The sequence below is a fragment of the Saccopteryx leptura genome, chromosome 1, assembly GCF_036850995.1.
Source record: "Saccopteryx leptura isolate mSacLep1 chromosome 1, mSacLep1_pri_phased_curated, whole genome shotgun sequence".
NCBI classification, from domain to species: Eukaryota; Metazoa; Chordata; class Mammalia; order Chiroptera; family Emballonuridae; genus Saccopteryx; species Saccopteryx leptura.
The window spans coordinates 390,516,980-390,534,483 of NC_089503.1; the positions used below are offsets into that span (position 1 = coordinate 390,516,980).

General features: G+C 53.0%; 1 protein-coding gene across 3 annotated transcripts in view; it reads left to right on the forward strand.

Moving 5' to 3' along the window:
- The window catches only part of LOC136387813 (patr class I histocompatibility antigen, A-126 alpha chain-like), a 192,054-nt gene that overhangs the window by 122,735 nt on the left and 51,815 nt on the right, over positions 1 to 17,504 (forward strand). The window contains exon 1 of one of the 3 annotated variants that reach the window (XM_066359884.1): positions 10,686 to 10,771. The exons of the other annotated variants lie outside the window; for them this stretch is intronic. The gene's annotated coding sequence lies outside the window, so the exon portion shown is untranslated. Of the gene's footprint in view, positions 1 to 10,685; positions 10,772 to 17,504 lie in introns of those variants that run through there. 3 annotated transcript variants of the gene reach the window in all.

Sequence of the window (17,504 nt, forward strand, 5' to 3'; positions counted from 1 at the left end):
TACTTGGAGACGTCACCACAGGTGAGCTGTCCACACTCCCAGCCAGAGCCGTCCCTGTGCTGGTGCTCGAGGCCTCATCCCTTCTCGTCTACGTAAAGGTGCTGGTCCAGGAGTTATTCACTTTTTTCTCCTCATTTTTTACTCCTCTACGTCACGTGGCAGTGTGAGAATGCACACCCAGACCTCAGCCTGAGGGAGCATAACTGACCGATGGCCTCGCTGCTGTGCTCTCAAATCTGCTGCCCTGTTTGCTCTGGGACCTCGCTTCTCACAGGTTCCTTACCGTCAAAGATTGAGAACAACAGGGAAACTGAGGCAGGACCATTGCCCCTCTGAATGCTGACTTAGGCTCCAGGCTCCCTGACACCCTCTCTGAACTTTCCTTACTCTGTCCTGGGTCTGGGACGCCTCCAACCAGCCTTTTTTCCCTCTCTCCATCATTTGGATGACGCATTGAGCACTTGTAACTTCGAGGATGTACATGCTCCTGTTGAAGTGCACAGTGACACACGGCTTCCCTGGGCTTCTCTGTATTGAGGACGTGGGGACTCACAGACAAACTCAAGGCTACAGAATGAAGATCATTTCACAATGTAGCAATCCCGAGTCACAGACACACTGTGTGGGAAGTAGAATTCAGGAGCTTTGTGAGTCTGAGTGCAGTGCTGGGTAGACACATTTCTGTACAAGGGACTAAAATCACTTCTTTACAGATCAGCTTCCTGATGTTCAGGGTTTCCAAGACTGTGCTCCCCACTGGGGTTCACAGACAACAGGGAGACTGGTCTCTGAGGATCTCCATCCCGTGTTTTGAGACACAGCTCCTCCAGGGTTAAGAGAAACCCTGTCACTCCACCTCCATTCCCAGGGCAAGGTTACTCTCTGACATCAAAGTTCCTGGGGTGAGTTTTCTTCTAGAAGAGTCCAGGGGGAGAGATAAGGGGTGGGAGGCAGGGAGTCCATTTTAAGGGTAGGGATTCTGGAAAGAGAAGAAGAGTAAAGGGCGGGGCTCGGCCTGGGGGGGTCTCTCCTTGGTGTTTTCACAGAGCCCCTGGTCAGGACTCAGGGAGACCCAGTGATAAAAAACTTTCTGCCCAGGAGGTGGGGTTAAGGCACAGTTCCAGGTCCCAAGGCCTGGCTCTTGGGTTCTTTGCCCCAGGGAGGAGTCTGAAGGAGACAGTGAGTGTCTGGGAGTCCACATCTGCCAGGGGTCACTTCTCCCTCTGGCAACCTGTGTCGGATCCCTCTTTCTGGATACTCATGATGAGTCCCCAGATATCACTCCCATTGGGTGTCCAGTTTTTAGAGAAGCCAACCAGCGTCTCGGAAGTCCCCCGTTATAATGCCTCCGCTGACTCTGCTGGACTCAGATTGTCCCCAGACTCTGAGAATTCTGGTCATGGGACCCCCATTTTTCCTCCTGATGCTCCCGGGGGCCCTGGTCCTGACCCGGACCTGGGCGGGTGAGTGCGGGCCGGGTGGGAGCGGCCTCTGCGTGGAGCAGCGAGGGGACCCGGCGGGTCCTCTGCCCAGGTCTTGACCCCTGCTCTGTTCTGGCCCCTTTTCCGTGTCCCGGGCTCGGGTCCCACACAAGGCGGGTGATCACAGTTCTCAGCCCCTCTCCGTCCCCAGGTCCCCACTCCCTGAAACATTTCCGCACCGCCGTGTCCCGGCCCGGCCGCGGGGAGCCCCGGTACATCGAAGTCGGCTACGTGGACGACACGGAGTTCGTGCGGTTCCACAGCGACTCCGCGAGCTCAAGGGCGGAGCCGCGGGCGCCGTGGATGGAGCAGCCGTGGGTGGAGCAGGAGCACCCGCAGTATTGGGACCGGAACACGCGGGTGTACAAGGACCACGCACAGACTTTCCGAGTGGGCTTGAACACCCTGCGCGGCTACTACAACCAGAGCGAGGACGGTGAGCCACGCGGGCGGGTCCCAGTCACGACCCCATCCCCACGGACGGGCCGGGGTCGCCCGAGTGTCCGGGTCCGAGCTCCACCCGAGACCACAAGACCTCCCACCGCACCCGGGAGAAGCCCGCGAGACTTGGACCGGGTTTCGTTTTCGGTTTAGGTTTAATCCCCGCGGGCGGGGCGGGGGCGGGGCCAAGTGGGCGGGGCCGAGTGGGCGGGGCCGAGTGGGCGGGGCTGACCGCGGGGCGGGGTCAGGGTCTCACACCCTCCAGGGGATGCTCGGCTGCGAAATGGGGCGGGACGGGCGCTTCCTCCGCGGGTACAGTCAGCTCGCCTACGACGGTACCGACTACATCGCCCTGAACGAGGACCTGCGCTCCTGGACCGCGGCCGATGCCGTGGCTCAGATCACCCGGCGCAAGTGGGAGGCGACCGGTTGTGTGGAGCACGAGAGTAGCTACCTGCAGGGGGAGTGCGTGGAGTGGCTTCGCCTTTACCTGGAAAAGGGGAAGGAGACGCTGCAGCGCGCAGGTACCAGGGCCGCGGGGCTCCCTCCTCTCCCCTCGGGTTGCGGCTCCTACACGGAGACAGGAAATGGACCGGGGTCAGAACACCCTCCTTTGGGTCGGACTTTGAGTTCCCTGGGTTTTCAGATCCTGGACCAGAGAGCGACTCCCCTTTCTCTCAGGGACAATTAGGTGCAGTCTCTCTGGGATGGAGGGGAGACCAACCCTGAACTAACCCATCAGCGGTTCCCCTTGACCCTGGCAGTGGCCCTGGGACCCATGGGGACTTTCTCCCTCAGGCCTTGTTCTCTATCCCCCACCCAGTGTGTCTGAGGTCTGACCAGGCTTTTCTGAATAATTTAGTCTCCACGCAGGTCGGAACCAGAAACGTGTTTTCTCCCCTCAGAGACCTGCCTTCTACCCTGGAGTGTGTCACTCTGACTCTAGAACTTTACAAAGACTAAGAGATCATCCCAGGTGCCTCTGTCCAGGCTGGTATGGGGGGGGGGGTGCTCCCTCCCCCCCCCCCAGCTGTCCTGTCCACTCAAAATGGTCACATGAGAGCTGCTGGAGTGGCCCATGACAGATGCAAAGTTACAGAGATTTCTCCCCCTTCTCCTCAGACCCCCCAAAGGCACACGTGACCCACCACCCTATCTCTGACCATGAGGTCACCCTGAGGTGCTGGGCCCTGGGCTTCTACCCTGTGGAGATCACCCTGACCTGGCAGCGTGACGGGCAGGACCTGACCCAGGACATGGAGCTTGTGGAGACCAGGCCTGCAGGGGACGGGACCTTCCAGAAGTGGGCGGCCGTGGTGGTGCCCCCTGGAGAGGAGCAGAGCTACACGTGCCATGTGCAGCACGAGGGGCTGCCTGAGCCCCTGACCCTGAGATGGGGTGAGGAGGGGACGTGGGCACAGAGCCTCTTCTCAGGGAGCAGGGGCCTCTGGAGGACTTCAGCAGGGTCAGGGCTGTGGCCTGGGGGTCAGGGCCCTCACCTTCCCTTCCCTTCCCAGAGCCTCCTCAGGCCACCATCCCCACTGTGGTCACCATTGCTGTCCTGGTCCTCCTTGGAGCTGTGGTCACTGGAGCTGTGGTGGGAGCTGTGATGTGGAGGAGGAGGCGCTCAGGTAGGGAAGGGTGGGGTCTGAGTTTCTTGTCCCACAGGGGGTTTCAAGATCAGGAAGAAGTGTGTCCACTTAATTAATTGGAAGTACTGTCCCCACGATTGTGCTTGTCCGGTCTGGGGAGGTTTGCTAACACTACTCTTTAGTGAGGCATGTGTGAACATGAGGGACAGATTTATCACCTTGATGAGTCTGGAGATGGGGACCTGGTTCCCAGCAGTTACAGGTCAGAAGAGAGGGTCCTGCTGAGGACTTCCTGAAGGGAGATTGTTTCAGTCCCCACACATGTACTTTCCTCAGGTTCCCTGATCCTGCCCTGGGTCTGCAGTCACAGTTCTGGAAACTTCTCTGGGGCCCAGAACTAGGGTTTCCTTTAGAACCTCATGGCTCTGCCTCCTCCCTGGTCTTTCATGGGATGTTTTCTTCCCACAGCTGAGAGAGGAGGGAGCTACACTCAGGCTGCCAGTCAGTACAGAGAGGGTGACCCTGTGACCCTCTGATAATGGAAATGGAAGCCATGGGGGACCTCAACCCTCATAGTTCCAACTTTAGTCTCCTGTCCTGGGGGCTCTGACCAAGTTCTGTTCTGTTCTACCCCAGGTAGTGTCTGCACCTGGATCCATTCTAGGCTAATCTGACCCAGGCTCTGCCCAGTGCCCAGAGCTCTGATGTGTCTCTCGGGGTTTGTAAAGGTGAGACCCTTATGTGGGGAGGGGTTGGGGCAGAGGTGACAGGTCTGGGTAATAGGGCTTCTCTGGGACATTCTGAGCATGAGGGGAGGTATTGAGAATGTCATCAGTTACAATGACTGACCTGAGTTTGTTTGTGATTATTTTCTTCTACAGCGTGAGACAGCTGCCTTGTCGGGGAGTGAGTGACGAAAGATGCATCACACACACACCCACCAACCCAATTTGTGACTTCAGGAACGTGTCACTTCTTTCTCTGCAAAGGGCATCTGAACGTGTCTGCATTCCTATCAGCATAGTGTGAGGAGGTGGGAGGCTGGCCCACCCCTGTCCACCACGTCCCCTCCCCACACTTCCCTGTCCAGCAGAGGGGGGCTGGGCCCTCCCCATCCCTGTCTGTACTTCGTGGAGCACTGAGCTGCAGCTTCTTACCCCCTTATTGAAATAAGACTCTGGATGAGAATTAGTTTTTTCACTTCTTACCATGGAGGGTTGTTGGGGTAATTGGAGAAGATCCTAAAGTTTGAGAGGAAATAAATGGAAGCACTGAGAACTTTCTAGAACCTGTGTGTTTGCTGTGCTGAGTCTGTTGCAGGAACAGGAGAGGCTGTGAGAACCAAGCGTGGTCTGGCCTGTGCCCAATCGGTGCTCAGTGCTGAGACCAGCTCAGGAGTCAGTCAGTATACAGGAAAGGAAGGTGCTGCAGGACTGAAGAAAAACCACACAAGCCCTGGCTGGCTAGCTCAGCAGTAGAGCATCAGCCTGTCATGTGGAGGTCCTGGGTTCTATTCCCAGTCAGGGCACACAGGAGAAGCGTCCGTCTGCTTCTCCACCCTTCCCCATATCCTTTCTCTCTGCCTCTCTCTTCCCCTCCTGCAGCCAAGGCTCCATTAGAGCAAAGTTGGTGCAGGCGCTGAGGATGGCTCCATGGCCGCCACCTAAGGCACTAGAATGGCTCTGGTTGCAAAAGATCAAAGCCCCAGAATGGCAGAGCATCGCCCCCTGGTCGACATGCCGGGTGGATCCCAGTCAGGCACATGCAGGCATCTGTCTCTGCCTCCGTTCTTCTCACTTCAGAAGAAAAAAAAATGAAAGAACACACAAGACACAACATACAGAAAAGATGGGTACAGGCAACTGCAAGCCCCTAGGACTGAGAGCCCAGATCTCTGCAGCCTCATCGAACTTATTTGTGTCTTTGCTCATCAAGTAAATTAGCAGGTTCTGGGTCAGATTAGCCTAGAATGGATCCAGGTGCAGAACTAATCTTTTCAGGTGTGCAGGAAGTGGCTACAGGGATCAGCTGCTTCCTATAAACAGTCATACTAGTGCTGGTCAGAGCAGCGTTCTGCCCCCACAGGACTTGATGTTCCAAGTCCACACCAGAGATGGTCTCAGGGCAGCATCCTAATCTCTGGCCATTTTCTTACATGTCACCTTTTTGTTTTTGTGTTTCTGTGTTAGCAGTTTTTGCAGCCTCTCTCTGTGTTGATTGTCTGAGGGTTTGTTGTGAGCATCTGAGGACTAAAGAAAACATATTAAAATAATACATATCCTAATGAGACCTCCCAATAATTCAGTACCTCATTGTTTTATCCAAGAAATAGAATTAAGAGCTTGCAGACCATCAGCAATGCCACGCACAGTGTTAATTAGACACATTCCATCATAAAGTTTTCCAAGAATTGCAAGTCTCATTATCTTTGCTACAGTCTCGAACTGCATACCCCCTAGGGGACCAGTTGACCACAGTTCCATAGGAACCAGTAAGTAGCAAACACTATCAGGCCCGTGACAATCTACTGAGTGCATTTTCTCAATGGATGGAGTCCAACGTGCAGGCATGGTCAGCTGTAGCATTGCCTGCAGCTAAGGGTCCTGGAAGATTAGTAAGTGAACGAATATGAGTGATACAGAAAAGAAAGTGGCGTTGTCAGACAGTTTGATGTAATTGAAAATAAAGATTATTAAGAGGTTGTGGTGAAGAAGGTTTTAACAAAGCTGTTTCAATCATCCTTGTGACTTGTACTACATAAGCAAATCACTAACAATGTTAACTGGATTGGGAAAATCCTGCAAAGCAGAAATAACAGCACATAATTCAACTTGTTGAGCAAAATTTCGGGGTGGAAATTCATTTCTGTATCGCCTGGGTACAGCCAACATGTTTATTACCAGAGCCCTCAGGAAAGATGGTGGGACATTTGGTAAAGGATCCAGCCGGGTAATATGAGGTAGAATCTGTTACATCCCAGGAGTTAGGCCACAGCAGACACAAAGTGAATTTTATAAGTTTTATTGCAAACCTGTGCAGGGACTGCAGGCAACCCACGCAAGGGAGCACTGCAGCCCCGAGATTCTAAAATGGCTCCTTTTTATAGGGTGGCTATCTAGGCTGAGCAAGCATTATACAGAAGCAGATGTGGCTGTTAGCTATTGGCTAGGGAGGTCGTGCGCAGCAATGGGGGGGGGGGTATAGCTCAGTGGAGAATTTCAAACATAAACTTCTGATAAGGGTCTGACTCATCTGAACTCTTTGTTCTCAGCCTCACAGGGGCCCTATCAGCACTCCCTGTTCCTTCAATAGTTACACTTTTGGCAGCCCCAGCATATCAGCACTCCCTGAATCTAACATTCCCCCATCTCTTTTGGGCATAAATCAAACCCTTGATTCTTCATCAGTGGGGAGAATGGTATAAGGCTGGGGTTCATGAGAATTTTCTACTTTAGCTGTAGCTATAAGCTAATTAGGCCAGGGGTCCTCCCTAGTATGTGCTGGCACACTGATAGTGTGCCCTTAGTACTACAAGCTTTACGGCTTGAATTCTCTTTCGTACATACTGCGTGAGGCAGTTGATAATATACGGACTAATGGTGACCCCCCTACTATAAGCAAAACGAGGGGTCCGGTAAGAGCAGTAAGTAAGCAGTAAGTAACGTAAGGGGATGAAGAGAATAAATTCTTATACTAATTTCTTTCTGCCTTGTATTTTTTTTCTCTGTACTAACTTCTTACAACTTGCACAAACCTTCTGCAACTTACATAAACCTTCAACTTTTATGAACTTTCTTTACTATTCATATATAACCAGCTTTCACAACAACTTACTTTTTCCTTTTCCTTTTCCTTTCAAAAGTACCTCTACACCTTATATCATTAAAACCATACAATTCCTTTCCAACTAATCAGAATTCTTAATTCCTAAAAACCTTAACCTTCAGCGAGGACTAAGTTAGTAATAAGTGATCCTCTTTTAAAGATTGCTTTTTGGAGGTGTCCTTTTCCTAAGTAGCCTATTGGACACAGGACCAATATTCATAGGTTATTCTATAGTGGTAGCTATGAGCACATATATAATTTTCATTTACCTTGTAGCTTCTCTCTCAGCCAAGGGACCTACACCCCTTTCTGTATGACTCATAGCAGTACATGCAACAAACCTTAAGATGACTTACTTGGCTTTCCTTTACCTTAGTTTCCCTCCCTTCCTAGAGTTCAATTATAAGGAGCCCCACAGCGAGTTTCTTCAGGCTTAGCCATGTGTGGACCAGTTAACTTCTGGTTTGTGGCTGAAGCAGGGCATGCTGTCCTTCTCAGGAACAGCTTACAAGGGTTGGAGAGGTCAGTCTTCGCTGTCCACAAAGGTGTCTCTGCTGGGACTGCAAGCTTCAGCTGGCTGCGGTGGACCCAGGCGGGTATGCCTTCTACCTTGGCAGTAGTGGGGGTGGTCGGGATCATGGTGTGTGGACCCGTCTACGTGGGAGTCAGTCCTTGGGTGGTGTAATGCTAGAAGTGCCTCTTGGACTGTCTTTGACCAGTTTGCTGAGTAACCTATAAAACCTGCAAGTACTTAGGGAAAGGGTGTTACATTTCTACACTTTGCAGTTAGAGTTGAAGTCCTAGTGACCACTGCTTCTAGCTGGAATTAGCAGCAGGTCCCAGCCTATAATAGGCATGGGGCATTGAGATAAGAGGAACAAAGGAGATACTAAACATAAAGCAATAAAACCAGACTGTCAATACCCACAGTAGAGATCTTTGAGGGATAAATAAAACTTAAATATTCAAGCAAGGCATAGTAGATGGCCCTTGTGTTTACAAGAAATGAGATTAGCTTATCTGCTATTTGGAAGAAATACCTTAGGCTCCTGAACGATGTCCTTGGGCCTTCAGTGGCAATTCCCAGCACGCTGGGCAAGGTCAGGTCACAGGTAGCTGGAGCAGGGCTAGAAGAGACTGAACCCTCCCTCCATGGAGCAAGGGGGCAGCCTACCTTCTCATGTCCCTCTTTCCACAGCACAGGTGTGTCAACTGGTTGGGCCGGGAAGCTTGGCAGGCTTCAGTTCAGTGACCTTTCTTTCCACTCTGGAGTGGGGCCTTGATGAAATGCGATGAACCCCTGAGGATGCTGGAGCCAAAAGTTGGTATTTCCTGACTTCTTTTGGGCCTTATTTGCCTTTTCTGTTACTTCTTTGGTCATTATAGACCTTAAAAGCCATGCTCAGAAGATCTCACTGAGGGGCTTGACTAAAAGAGCAAAATTGGGAATCCTGTATTTAAAGAAGCCTATTAGACCGAGGAAAGAAAAGATTTGATCTGTGGTGGTAGGTGGTTGGAGACTGTGGAGGGTCTGAAATCAGGTGGAGGTTCAGGATTACGTCTCTAGAGTTCTCCTTTCTACCTATTATGTTAAGAATTCTTCTATTAAGCCAATCAATAGTAATATTTGTTACTCTGGGTTTTGTGACCTAACACTGAACAATTAACAATTACTGAATTATTATATATCCCCTAATATTTAAACTAAAATTTTAACATCACAGGCTATGAAATAGCAAATGAAAAGGAGAATTAACAAAAGACTGTTGAAATAACATACATTTCTAACATAAAAAATGTTTTGTTTTGTTTTTTTACAACAGATCCTTGGTACAAAAGGAAGTCATAGCGCTGAGGACAAAGACCCGCTCCCCTTTCTCCTGCTCAGCGGGGCCTCCCTGGTCTCCCCGGTATTCCAGCCCGCGCACGGAGCAACACACATGGGGGAGGGGGGTCAACCCCCGCGACCACGATCAGCTTCTTAGTGTTTCCTCCCATCGAGAAGCTGGGACTGGTCTCAGACATGAGGGGGGCCTTTAAGGTGGTAACAGCCAGTTCCCAGGTCCACAAAGAGCTTCAGAAACATCCTGGGTTCTGCAGTGCACCCGGGCTGTCACTTCTCTGGATGGGGACCCACGTGCCTGTCGCTTATGTCTGCTTTCGCTGCTGGTGCTGGAGATCCCTGCGCCTGGGAATCAGCCCAGTGAGTCTATAACCCTGGGATCTGAGGGAGGAGCCCTGGGGCATCAGGTCCGGGAAGGACAGGGGGCTCCCGGGGAAATGGAGACAGAGGAGAGTGGCATCAGGAGGTGAAGGCAGAGAGGACAGCAGGAGACACCAGGGAAGACGGTGATGGGGAGGGCAGGCCATGGGGACACGTGTGGGGCTGTGTTTGGACAGTGTTCTCTGGGTACTGGCCACAGAACCAAGGACAGGTGCCTGTGCCCCACCTCGGGGACCAGCCTGGTCCTGAGTCCTGGGGTTCCCAAGGTCCCACTCTGGGAAACCTCATGTGTGGTCTGAAGCCAGGCCAGATGAGCTCAGGTATGTGCCTGTCCCTTCCTCATCTACTTCTGTCCACTCCCGCGGGGCTGACACTGTCCCCGTGAGCTGGACACGGTCATGGCTAGGAGGACACTGACAGTAAGCCAGGACACAGACAACTGACAATCCTTGTTCCATGATCTGGGAGGGGCGCTCGGAGCCGGGTGGGCCACGAGTTCTACCTCTCCTGCTCTGTCCTGTCCGCGAAGGGTCTCTGAGAATCTCCATCCTGTGTTTTCAGACACAGCTCCTCCAGGGTTAAGAGAAACCCCTGTCCCTCCACCTCCGTTCCCAGGGCGAGCTCACTCTCTGACATCAAGTTCCCAGGGGTGAGTTTTCTACTAGAAGAGTCCAGGGGGAGAGATAAGGGGTGGGAGGCAGGGAGTCCACTTCAGGGGGAGGGATTCCGAGAAGAGAAGAGGAGGAAGGGGCGGGGTCCAGCCTGGGGGTCTCTCCCTGGTGTCCTCACAGCCCCTGGGCCAGGACTCAGGGAGACCGGGTGACAAAGAGCTCTCCGCACAGGAGGAGGGGTCAGGACGCAGTCCCGGGTCCTCAGGCCTGGCTCTCAGGTTCCCCGTCCGAGAGCGGAGTCTGGGCGGGGAAAGTTTAGTGTTGGGGAGTCCCCATCACCCCGGGTTTCACTTCTGCTTCTGTCAACCTGTGCCGGGTCCTCCTTCCTGGATACAAAGATGAGCCCTCAGTGATCACTCCCATTGGGTGTCCGGTTTCTAGAGAAACCAATCAGCGTCACCGCCGTCCCTGGTTATAAAGTCTCCGCGGACCCGCCTGAGTCGGAGTCTCCCCAGACCGTGAGAATTCGGGTCATGGGGTCCCCAATGCTCCTCCTGCAGCTCTCGGGGACCCTGGTCCTGACCCCGACCTGGGCGGGTGAGTGCGGGTCGGGAGGGAACGGCCTCTGCGGGGAGGAGCGAGGGGACCCGGCGGGGGCGCAGGACCCCGGGGAGGGCGCGTGTCCTTCGCCCCGTCCTGACCCCTGCTCTGGGACCTGCTGCTAATTCCAGCTAGAAGCAGTGGTCACTAGGACTTAGACTCTAACTGCAAAGTGTAGAAATGTAACACCCTTTCCCTAAGTACTTGCTGCCTTAATTCTTGTTCAAATGTTGAATTAGCCTTGCACACCTGGGATAGATCCCACGTGGCTGTGATGGACAGTTCTCCGTATACACTGTGGGCTTGATTTGCTGATATTTTGTTGAGGATGTTTCTGCCTGTGTTGATGACAGATGTCAGTCTGTAGTTTTCCTGTAATGAGTGTCTGGTGTTGGTATTAGGACAATGCTGACCTCACAGAATAAACTGGGAGGTATTCCCCTCCCATCTTCTGAAGGAGACTGTGGAGAATTCGTATAATTTCTCCCCTGATCATTTGGTGGAATTCACCAGTGACCCCATTGGGGCTTGGTGCTTTCTGTTTTGGAATGTTACTCATTAGTGATTCAATTTCTTTCTTTCCTTCTTTCTTTTCTTTTTCTTTTTTTATTTTTATTTTTGGACAGAGACCGAGTCAGAGAGAGGGACAGACAGACAGGAAGGGGGAGTGATGAGAAGCATCAATTCTTCATTGCAGCACCTTAGTTGTTCATTCATTGCTTATCATATGTGCCTTTATCAGGGGACTACAGCAGAGCGAGTGATCCCTTGCTCAAGCCAGAGACCTTGGGCTCAAGCCAGTGACCATGGGATCATTTCTATGACCCCACGCTCAAACCAGTGACATCGGGGTTTTGAACTTTGGTCCTCCAAGTCCCAGTCTGACGCTCTATCCACTGCGCCACCACCTGGTCAGGCAGTGATTCAATTTCTTATATAAATATGGCTCTATTTGGATTGTCCATTTCATTTCACTTTTGCAAATTATTTTTGAGTAATGTTTGATTTACACAGGAGTTGTAAAGGCAGAAAACAGAGCTCCATGTGCCAATCACTCAGCTTCCCTTAATGTTAACATGTAACAGAGTCATGCTGAGACTAAGAAACTCAGCGATTTAACATTGAACACACTGTCAGCTGAGCTACAGACTTTATTTGAATGTTACCACTTTTCCCAATAACATTCTTTTTCTGTTCAGGGATCAAATCTGGGAACCTTAATGCATTAAGTTGTTGTGTCTCCTTAGTCTCCTCTGATCTGCTGAACAGTTTTCCCCGTTCTCATGACCTTGAGAGATTTGAAGGATCCTGAGCAGATAATTAGCAGAATGTCTCTCACTGTAGGTTTGTTTGATGTTTTGTCCTGATTAGGTTGGGATGTGGGTTTGGGGAGGAATTCCATAAGGACAAGTGTCTTCCTCATCACATCTTGTCAGGGGATGCGTGATATTAACATCACCTTTTCCACATGATTACTGTGATTCCTACAAAGTTTCTCCGTGTAAATACAGTTGATCTTTGAACAACATGGGTGGTAGGGTCTCCATTCACTCTGCTCAGTAGAGAATCTGTGTATAAGTTTTGACTTGCCGAAAACTTAACTACTAATAGACCAGACGCCTTACCAATAACATAGTTTATATGTCATATAGCGTTATGTACTATAATTGTACAATAGTTAGAGTAAAGAAAATGTTGGTAATAAAATCATAAGGAGAGAACACACATTTATAACACTGTATGTGTTTATTAAAATAATGCCGTGTGTAAGTGGACAGGCACAGCTCAAACCCGTGTTGTTCAAAGGTCGGTTGTTTCCCTTTCCATGGTCTATATTTTGGAAGCAGGTCACCAAGTCCAGCCCACATTCAAGGGGAGGAATGAAGCTCCACCTGCTGGAAGGGGATTCTCTTCATGTGGAACTTGGAAATCTAAGAGACTTCCCCCTATTCTCTCCTGTAAGACTCAATCACTTACAGGAGCATGCACTCATGGGTCCCTGCTTTGTAAATGGGTTACACGCTCTCACCCGTGTCACGTGTGCTCACACTGTCCCCGCTGTGCTCACAGCAGCTCTTTCAGGGTGTCCCCGACGTCCCTTGACATGCTGCACATGTGGGGTACACCCCCTCCCTGGCATTGCAAGATGGTCCAGGCTCATCTTGTATTTTCTTCTGTCTTAGCCCTAAAATCAGCTATTTTTTTTAAGGACCCCTGGTTCCTTTTATTGTGGAATGGCATCTGGAGACCAAGCTCTGTCCATCACTGATGTGCCTATGCCCCCAAGTTCCGTCCCTCTCAGTCCTGAGTCCACAGTCAGCAGCTTCCTGCCCGCAGCCAGGTCAGCCTGCTGTTGGCAGGTGGTGAGACCAATGCTCAGCCTCCCACAGTGTGACTGCCCACATTGTCCAATTCAGTCACCACAACCTGGGGAACCCTGGACTCAGGAGAGTGACAGCAGAGACAATGGGGGCTTCCCACATCCACTCCCCATCTTTACTTCCTCCCTCCTCTCCTGGTCTTCCTCCACACAGCAGTGCCCCCCACCCCCAGCTCCAGGGCTTCTAACACCCAGGGCAGGAAGGAGAGACCATGGGCCCCAGTGATCCTGCAGAAGTCTGCCCGTGTGTGCCCACCTCTGTGCCCACTGCGGTTTTATCACCTGCCCGTGCAGAGTCCTGGGTACGTGCAGAGGGTGATCCAGGAATGTCTTTCCATCAAATTTCTGCATGGCTCAGTTTCTCAAGTCTGCTCAATTGTCACCTCAGTGGGACCCACGCTGACCACCTTATTTAAAAGTGCCACATCAAGGTTCTGGTCAAGATGGCAGAGCAAGTAGACAGTGTGCTGGCCTCCTCCCAGGACCACAAACTTCTGCACGCTCATCTCCAGTCTCGTGCACCCCTGCTCTGTCTCCCCTCACACCCCCTCCCCAGTTCATGAAACCTTCCCACTGTGTCCCCTGGAGTTCTCAGCCCAAGATCAGTCCAGTCTGCACAGTCGTCCCCAGAATGTTCCTGTAGCCACAGTTCTGACAGGGACCTGGGTCTTCCTGAGGACACAGTTCTCATAATTGTCAACACTTATCCACATCTGCCCACATCTGTTCTTGTGCCAGCACCACGTCATCTCAATCACTAACTTTATTGTCAGTCTTGGTGGCTGACGGGAGAGTCTTCCCACCTCCCCCTTGTTCTGCAGGGGCTCACGTGTCCCGGGAACGTGGGATAGAGGAGCAGGGCCTGTTAGGAAGAGAGCTGTTAACTTTGTGGAGGAAAAGCCGTGTCAGACTCCGTCGGGTGACCAGGGAGAGAGGGGAGCCCCTCGTGTGCAGGATACAGTGTGAAGAAAAGGGGTGCTGAGGGCAGAAGTGGGTGCAGGAGGAGGCGCAGGGCATGGGGTCGCCCTCGGTTGGGTTAGGTTGGTCTGTGTGTCGTAGCTGAAGGGGGCAGTGGCGTAAAGAAGTAGAAATGTCTTCTTTATATTGAAGTATGTGGAGGCGGTCCTCCAGGGTCTGTCTCATGTTCTTCTGGGTCCTGGGTTCCAGCTTCTCTCCAGCCCACATGCTAGCATCACTGGGGTGTGGCCCTGGCCCTTCTGCCCGGGAGGGTGCCGGAGCTCTGGCTGCCTCCGCTGTGAACCCGGAGCAGGACGGGGGAGGAGGAAGACCAGCATGCAGCCCCCTCTAAGGAAACGTTTCCGAGGGCCACCCGGCACTCTGGTAAACCCAGGATACGGTTTTGCCTTCGCATTGAACTTCAGCTGTTGCCAGTTCCTCGTGCGGCTGGTCCGGGTTAATTAAGTAGACGCTGACCTTGGAGCGAATGTTACAGGGACCGTGTTCTGCTCTCGGGTTTGCTGCGGTAGTTTGTGTGTTCAGAGGACTCTGGGACGGGAGGGTGGTTTTCCTCTCAGTTTTGACACTTCTGTAGCAGGACTTCTGGCTGCTGGCTTTTCATTTCCCCAGAGGAGCCCCCTCCTCCGTTCCTCGGGCCTCTGGTGAGTGCCCCGGGGGTGCCCACGGGTGGGCGGGAGGGAAGGGAAGTGGCCTCTCAGTCACAGGCCCCTACGACCTGCGTGTGACCTGCTTCTCTGAGTCTGGGTGGCGGCAGCACGGTGTGGTCAGTTTTGCTCGTGAACAATGTATCGGGATTTCCACACTGTCCTGTGTATCCGTAACTTAAGAGAGCAGGTTTACAAGAAAGTCCCTTAGATGTTTCCCCCATCTTTCCTTTTGCAGCGGGTAGCCGCCATGAACAAACAGCGGTTGCCTTAGAAACCACAGGGCTTCACTGATTACAAACTGGCCTTCGGTGCAGACGGGGGACTCAGGGCCGGAGCACCGCCCGGTTTGCTCGCAGGACGCTGGGCGCTCGCGGTGTGCGCTGACCGCAGGGAGCGTCTGCGGACCGGCCAGGGAGTGAGGGATGGACGTGAAGTTTGGATGTCCTTCTGAGTAACGGACACCCAGGCGGCCAGCAGAGGGAGGAGACCAGAGGCAGGGATGCCGGAGGACAGGGGATTCTCAGTGTGAAATGACGGAGGGCCTGAACTAGGCTCGTTAGAATACCAACATTACAGCCGGGACGCCCGGAGAAGCCGGACCTCAGGGTGTGCTGAGCGGCGGTGGCCAGACGCCCTGTGTGGCTGTGACCGGGCACCCGAATGGGCGCAGGCGGCACAGAGGGGTCGGGGAAGGCGGTAGACCAGCAGCCCCTCGGCCCTGCCTGCCTTCCCTTCTCTCCTCGTGGAAGGTGGGCGTGGGGTCGGAGGCTGGCAGACCGGCAGGGAGCCTGTCTGGTGGGGAAGGAGCAGGGTGAGCCCGCGGGGAGAATGGAATAGGAGCAGAAAATATCTCAGACATAGAAAGACCCGCAGGGCACCTGACCAGGGGGTGGCGCAGTGGATACAGTGTCGACCTGGGATGCTGAGGACCCATGTTCGAAACCCGAGGTCACTGGCTTGAGCCCAAGAGGTCACTGGCTTGGCCGGGGCCCCACGCTCCACCCCTCCACCCCGCCGTCAAGGCACGTATGAAAAGCAATCATTGAACGACTAAAGTGCTGCAACTAGGAGTTGATGCTTCTCATCTCTCTCTTCCTGTCTGTCTGTCTTTCTCTGTCCCTCTCTTGCTAAACAAACAAGAACAAACCCAGTAGAGCAGGATAGCTATGTGATGACATACGGGACGCTCCACAGTATAATGGGAAACGTGAGAGATTTGAAATCAGACCATTCGAAGTTTAAATCCAGAAGTCCTGCCACTTACCAGTTTTGTCACCTTAAAGAAATTGTTTTCTGAACTTCAGTGTTTCATCTGTAAACATTATATAAGACTCACTTCACAGAGGTGCTTTACTGTAAAGGACTGGCTCGCTAATGCTAGGTTTATAACGAGTTATTTGTAAATAGTGTGATGTTATATTACTGTCTAAGGTCCCGGTCACTTCATGTGTTTATCTGCATCTTATTTCATTTAGACCCAACTGCAGCCTCCGAGATGTGTGATGACGGAGTGGCCGTTTACCTGTGTCTGCATTTCCGGAGAACCAGGCTTGAGTGCAACCACCCTCGGACGACGAGCCTCAACAAGGAGCTGACCGAGACGGCTGAACACCGACGGCACCTGGAGTTGGAACGGTCACTTGAGAAGGAATTACAGCTGCAGTTTGCCCTAGAAGCCGGGCGTTGGCAGCGACAGTTGTTAGAGAAACAACTGTGGGTTCAAGAGTAAGTTCCGGCTTCAGGCCGAGAGCCGGCAGCCACAGGAGCCGAAGTGGACGCTGCGGAAGGAGCTGCGTCCGTGCAGTGGGGTGTCTCTGCATCAGTGGGAGCGTCTCTGCGTGAGTGGGAGTGTCTGAGTCAGTGGGAGCGTCTCTGCGTCAGTGGGAGCGTCTCTGAGTCGGTGGGAGTGTCTCTGCGTCAGTGGGAGCGTCTCTGCGTCGGTGGGGGTGTCTCTGAGTCGGTGGGAGTGTCTCTGAGTCGGTGGGAGCGTCTCTGAGTCGGTGGGAGCGTCTCTGCGTCGGTGGGAGCGTCTCTGAGTCGGTGGGAGCGTCTCTGCGTCAGTGGGAGTGTCTCTGCGTCAGTGGGAGTGTCTCTGCGTCAGTGGGAGCGTCTCTGCGTCAGTGGGAGCGTCTCTGCGTCAGTGGGAGCGTCTCTGCATCAGTGGGAGCAGGCGTTTCCAACGCATCCTGTTTGAGGAGGTTCAGGCTGAAACTGCCATTGGCAACCTCAGAGCCCGGCTGGTGGTCGCCCCAAAGGCAGACACGCAGCAGCCGAGAGTCCCCCAGGGGCAGGCACAGCCCCCTCCGCGGGCAGTGGGGCACTCTGTGGTCCAGCCCCACACCAGACAGAGCTGATGGAGGTAGGGGTGAAAGTCAGGCAGAAATCCACCGAGTCCTGGGCAGCCTGGTTGCTGTGGTTGTGGGACGTAGGGGGTGGACGGCATCATGCTCTCTGGAACAGAGATGGAGAAATTAGCCACCATGACCACACACTCCTCCTTGAGGCAGCGTCTTCAGAACTGCCAGGACAACCCAGGAAACCACACCCTATTAGAACCGATGGCTGCCACTCGTACAGTCTGGCAGAACGCGGGGGACTTGCTGGGGGCAGTGAGTCGGTGGCAGTCATATACTGAGCTGTGGCAGGTCCTCCGGGAACTGGGTATGAGGAACGCTGCTTTCAACCTGAGGTCCTGCGGGCCAGATTTACGGCAGTGATGAGGGAC